Raw genomic sequence first — 6,859 nt, forward strand, 5'->3', positions numbered from 1 at the left:
TTTCTGAGTTTTAGTCCCACATTCGTTTGTCTGAGTATAGGAAGATGAATGGAGATCATAAATAATATCCAGCGTGGGTTAAAATTTCATGGAGCCGCGTGGGTCAATGCTGAGCGAACTATGCTTTCGCCTTTTACTAACGAATACCGTGTCTTGGCCACTTAGAGCGGCTTACGCCAATTTTTAGAGGCTTCCTGTACTTAGAATCTGATGATGAGCAAAGGGTTGATGTACTATTAGGTGAATGTATTATTGGGGTGATTTTAAGTATATGGTTATTGGGGCATTTTTAAGAAGGGGTATCAGGTTCAGGGGTTTAGATTTTAGAATATTTAGGGGGTTTAGATTTTAGAATATTTAGGGATTCCTTAATTAGGACGTTGACCCTTAACATAGTCAAAGACTATCAACATTACAAAAACATCAGACAAGGGTGCTAACTCTAAAAAACACCCAGCTCAAAGATGGGGAGAACCATCCGAGCCAAGGCAAATTTGGGGGATGGGGGAAGATTTTCCCTTCCGCCTGCGACGAACCACGATTTAGGCAATACTATCATTAAGACTATCTAAAGAAGGATTGGGCGAGGAGGGTCCCATAGAGTAACATTCAACATTGACAGTAGGCTGCTGCAGTAGAATGGCAGCAGGCTATTGCAACACATCAACAAGTCATTGCAACAGAACAACATCAGGATCGGAATCAAGAGAAGTTGATTGATGATGTAGAACAGGGGCAACAGTCATAGGGCCAGAGGAGGCCAAGTCAGTAGCATCGAGGGGTTCAACAGGAGCTTCAACAACAACAAGAGGCACAACCTCATCCCGGGAGGAGTCATCATCCACCAAGGAGGAGTCATCAATATCAGCAACATTGAGCGTCAAATGACCAGTAGTAGCATTCTTCCACCAAGTAGCAGATCCTTTGTGTCGAGAGAGAGAACAGTCTGAGGCCAAGTGACCCATACAAAAGCACCTTCGACAGCAAAATGGAAGACCCTCATAGTCCAATGATTGAGTCCAAGGCTTGTCCCCAACCATAAGAACCACATCCCCACGCAGAGGCTTGGAAATGTCAATGCTGATTAAAATGCGGGAAAATGTAGAATGACCCATGGAGGATGTGGCATCATCAACCTTCAAGAATCGGCCAATAGAGTTATCAATGGCCTCATAACGTGAGTGCTCCCAAAAATGAAGAGGAAGATTAGGCAGATGAATCCAAACCGGACGCACATTGAGTGGTTCGGTAAGGGGGTTTAAGGAAATTGACCAGGGTTTGGTAGAGAGAGAGTGATCTCCCCAAGCCCACAACTTGCCCAACACCAAATCATGATCATGGGAAGAAGCAAAAGCAACAATGAAAAAGCCTTTAGCACAAAAGAAAAGATCAATACTACAGGCAACCAAAGGTTTCCATGGAGCACTCACCCAACGATGGAGATCCGAGAGAGAAGGCCAGAGACCCGTAAATCTACATACCAATGCTATGCATTGGTAGTAATCAATATTCTCAACAACTTATAGACCACAGACCACCACAAGAGAGGTCTTGGCACAAGGAAAAGGGAAGATCCCCTTGGTAGGATGGGCAGCAGAACGAGCCACACAAGAAAAACTACGCCCACCAGCAGAAGGTCCAGAAACCTTAGAACCCACAATATTGGCAACAACAACAATGGTATCAGATTGAGCAACACTGGTACCCATGGAAACACCCTCAGCAGAAAATCCAGGGATCATGGCATCCCTAGCAGAAGGGAGGGCAGTATCGGCACCCAACCGAGAGGACGTGAGTGCATAAGAGTGAACACCAGGCAAATCCCCATGGGGAATGGCAACATCACCATTAACCTGGGGAGCATCACACCTGGACCCAACAACACTGGCAGAGGGGCACACAACATCCACCAACGCGACATCAATAGGAGGGCACACAACACCAACCTGCGAGGCAAAAGGCACAGGTGGGAGCAATGGAAGGTCACAAGAAGTAGAGGAGCGCTGACCATTGGAGCCATGCTGAAGCAGAGTGGGAGCGTGCAACATTTAAAAGTTATATTTGTATATATTAAAAAAATGTTCACTTTCAGGAGTTTCATATTTTGTTATTAGAATTAGAAAACATTAATTTCAAGAAAAAACATCTTATATATATAGTAATAAATGTTATAGAAAATCTAGTTGTAATGGGGTCAATATAGTAAAAGGAAATATGTGATTTTATCATTATATTTTATATTTACTTTGACTTGGATGTGAAGTACAATTAAATGTATTCACTCAAATGATAAAGGATATGCGTAAACTATTCAAATCATGAAAAATGATTGTGTCTATTCTTGTTGTCATGAGTGTTTTATAAGGACTTATAATCAATCGGGACTTATAAGCATACAGGAACAAGTTGCAGTGCATAATATTTATTTGAACTATTTTTAATGCATGTATTAGTTGTATTAAGGAAGTTATTCAAGCACTATTATGGATTGTACAAATATAATGTCTATCATGCATAATTTATCACAATTTACCAAAGCTATTTACATTAAAGTGAAAAAAGTGGGTATGAATTTTTGTCTATTGTAGAAAATGATACAACTCTAACTATACAAACAAACATAAAAGACACGATCAAGTAGATACAAACAATAACTAAGCAAACAAATGTAAAGGACTATGACTAAGTAGGTAAGGTGCCAAGGACTTTGAACAAATGGAATAGGTATGACTTTACAAATAACATGATAAGGCCTACAACTATGAAGAAATATATTCCATCTAGCTATAGTATTAAAGTTCTAATTGGAATTCATAAATGATAATATGTGTCATAATTACATTATTGCAATCAAACTTATGAACACATGCTAGTGATAATCTCCCCTATAGTTAGTTGCTTATGAAAGACATAAGGAATTAGCAGTAAGTGAAAATGATATCACATAATACACATCAAGCTTGTAATACTATCAGATATAATATCATATTAGGCACATATAACAAATGTCAATGGATAATGTTTTAAAACAGGTCATGCGGCTACACAATGTGGATTTGAGAAAAAGGCAATGATGGCTACATGGTGGAAAGGTGCTTTTCAACAACATTATATGGTTGAGAATAAATCTGAACAACATAGGAGTTTTTTCTAAGGTGGTTGCGATGGAATCACAGGATCTAGGGGCATCCTCTCTGAATGTCACAAATGGTGGGGTTGCTGAAACTGTGCTAGATCCTCCTGTTGAAACCCCTGAAGTGAGAGAGAATGGGCCTTAGGCTGCTAATTTTGGTGATAGCGCTCGACTATCATTTTTGATGGCTTTTCTGATAAAGCCACGCCTGCAGGGATGAATATAGATGAGATCTCTGAGACAGTGGCTGCAGGCATTCATTCTCAGGATAATGGTGCGTTGGTTTGGCATGACAAGGCAACACAAGTGGAAGAGCGTTGGAAATCTGTTAAGGGCAAGATTTTTTTTTTCTCTAAGATTTCTTTTGACATGACTCGCCGCTCCCACAAGAGTAGCTCTAAATGTAAATCTTGATGGTTCTTGGTTGGGGGCTAATTTTAGGCGGGCTGCAAGCTGTCCTTTTTGCAACTTTGGTTTAGGTTGGCTAGCTGCAAGCTGATCTTTTTGCAGTTTTTTTACCCATGGTTGTTTGTGCTTTCATGTTCCTTATGTTTGGACAACTTTCTGGTTGAGGGTTCCAGATCCATTCAAAATCTGATTGTAAAGGGTTTCAGGTCTCTTCAAAACCTGTTTTTGCTTTAATAAAAAATAAATGTCAATGGATAACAACATAAAAAATCACATAGACACAATTGTAGTTGGTGTGAATAAGGTGTTTCATCATGAAGACATTTTTTTGGTGTGAATAGGGTGTTTTACTTAGCTAGTTCATCACCTAGGTCATATTTGGGCGAAAGCACAAAGTTGTGTCGCACTTGAGGCTAACCAAATAGTTTCAATTGAAATCATTCCGGTCAAAATAGTTTCGATCAAAACTATTTGGTGGCTATGTGGCTCCCCATGGCTCTTAATGGCACAAAGGTTTCGGTTGAAATAGGTTTGGCCGAAACAGTTTCGATTGAAATGATTTTAACTGAACCCATTTCAACTGAAACGATTTCAGCCAAATCCATTTCGGTTGAAACGATTTCAGCCAAATCCATTTTGGCCAAACCCGTTTATTATAAAACTCGTCAATTTCTCACTCCCCACCATTTAGCAGTTGGGTGCTTTAGTGGTTCGACCGAAACTTTGAGAGGGTCAAGTCTCCCAAATTTGAGGTATGTATTGTATTTTTTCCCCTTTTTTTTGGTTTTGTTTTTTTGTTTGTTTAAAAAATAATATATTTTTTGTTATGTATTTTTTTGTTTACAAATGTATATATGTTATGAGTTTTAAAAAAATAAAATGATATTAGTTATGTATATTTTTTAGAATACTTAGTTTATCAATCTTTTAGATCACTAAACTTAGCAAGAAAAATAAAGTAGACAAATTTTGGAAACACAACAAACTATAATTTGTGTCAAATTTTATACAAAAGAGAGAAAATTCAAAATTTTACCAAATAAAGATCACTAGACTTAGCAAGAAAAAGTAGAACAACCTGTAGTAGATTTTAATAAAGAGCTTTTGCCAAATTAAGATCACTAAATAGAACTAAATCCCAAAAAAATATCATTAGAGATAGAGAAAATTTTGTGACCTCTAGTTATTCCTTTCACAAAACCCCATGCATTCCAAATAGAGCAAAAAAAAATAGAAGACCTAAAAGGTTTAACTTTGAACTTTCTAAAAATAAAGCAATAAATAGAAGATCCAAAAGGTTTAACTTTGAAATTTCTAAAAATAATATCCCAAAGGTGCAAGATATTTCACATAGAATTCATCTTAAGCGGGCAGTTATCCAAATTATGTCTAAATAATTGTTTTTAATGATCGTTAGAATTAAATATTTTTTAATCTACTTAATAAAAAGAGAACCCCATGACAAAAAAAATGCATTTTCTTATTACCCTTACTATTACACCATAAATTTTTTTAATCAATGCACATACACATACACATACATACATAGACGTACATATACATGTGTGTGTGTGTGTGTACACATGTGTATGTATGTGTGTGTGTGCATGTGTGTGCGCGCGCACGTGCATGTGTGTGTGCATGAAAAATCCATCTCCTATCCAAAAACCATTTTGGCTAGTAAGATAAATCAATAGACTAAAACCATTATAGGGTCATTAACATAATTTTGATATTATAGCTTGATTTAAGAATAAATCCTCTCATTTCATTTAAGGATTGAAAATTAAGTTTTTTATATACTTTTTTTCTAACCCCCTTTCTTTAGTTTTAATGTTTCTTTTTTATATTGAATTAGTATTCCATGATCTTTCTACCAGTTTAATTTAGTATTGTATAATTTTAAATTAGTTAGAATTAGTTTAAATTAGTATTGTATAATTTTATATATTTTAAATCTAGCAAATTTAAATTAGTTTAAAATAAACATAATTTTTTTTTGCTCTATAACTACATGGAAACATTTTTTACATGGTTGATCAGTCTGAGGGTAGTGTTCACTGTGAGAGTGACCAAACTTCTAGTAAGTTTGGTCAATTGCCCTCTAATAGCAGTGATTCTAGGGCTCAACTTTATGCCGAAACCATTGAGACATTACAATGTTCATTACATTGACTTGAGAAAATCCGCTAGAACAAGATAGGCAAGACTAAAAAATGCTTGGACAACATAACAACACAAAAAAATGCAAACCCGCTAGAACAACAAAATAGACAATATAAAGAGCGAACTTGCTAGAACAAGACTTAAAAACAACCAAAGCAAGCCTGCTAGAACAAAGAGCAAACCCGCTAGAACAAAGAGCTAACCCACTAGAACAAAGAGCAAACCCACTAGTTGAGAAAATGACAGTGACTGCGCTAAGTATGCCAATTCTGGCTCAAAGTTGACAACATTCCCGCTAATACAAGACTGCAAACCTGCTGTAATAGACCATATACTCGCTAGAATTGACTTCAAACCCGTTAGATTGATATTTCAACAAAGACTTGACACCAAACACATCAAGCATGAAGATATGACCATAAAATAGATTAAATCAGTTAAGTACAACCCTATGGATAGTCAAATGACAATATGTGTTAAATCTCCTTTCCTAGAATACTACATCCAATCGGATAGATAGAAGCCTGACAGCATTGGCTCCACCCTCGACACACACTTCACGGGCATGCCAAGCTTCAAATTCCTAGGTAATCACTTCCTAGTGAATTTTCTATCTCGAATTGGGGGGTACATGAGGAGTTTGTTTGGTATGCGTGTATCACAACACCTGAGTTAACATATAGAAGGATTTATGGATACTAAAGAACAATTGGCTCGTAGTGGGGGAACTTTCAGGGTGAATCATTTAGTCATACATGCGGTGGCTAGCTTATTTAAGTAAAGAGAAGAAAAACGAAGACATTAGAATTGAATCGATATGTAAATACATGCGGTGGCTAGCTTATTTAGTCATACATGCGGTGGCTAGCTTATGGATGGATTCACCCTTGTAAATATGAGTATATGCTAATACACAGACAAACTGGATGGATGGAGGCATTCTGTAAGTAAAGAGAAGAAAAACGAAGACATTAGAATTGAATCGATATGTTGAACACGCTCCTCCTTGTATTTGACTTGTTGTCAATCTCGCAGCTTTGATAAATGCCGTTTGCACTTTCTGAATTTTAGTCGCACATTCGTTGGTTTGAGTATGACAAGATGAATGGAGATGATATATAATATCCAGCGTGTTACATGAAAATCTTACGG

The 6,859-nt window shown here is 37.0% G+C and overlaps 1 non-coding gene across 1 annotated transcript; it reads left to right on the top strand.

Annotated features, from left to right (window-relative positions):
- Positions 1-92: 92 nt before the first annotated feature.
- LOC131078646 (U5 spliceosomal RNA) lies at positions 93-209 on the top strand. Its single transcript, XR_009113817.1, has one exon. It is a non-coding gene; the product is annotated as a U5 spliceosomal RNA (small nuclear RNA).
- Positions 210-6,859: the final 6,650 nt, after the last annotated feature.

This window comes from Cryptomeria japonica, chromosome 3 (genome assembly GCF_030272615.1).
Source record: "Cryptomeria japonica chromosome 3, Sugi_1.0, whole genome shotgun sequence".
In the NCBI taxonomy this organism is placed as follows: domain Eukaryota; kingdom Viridiplantae; phylum Streptophyta; class Pinopsida; order Cupressales; family Cupressaceae; genus Cryptomeria; species Cryptomeria japonica.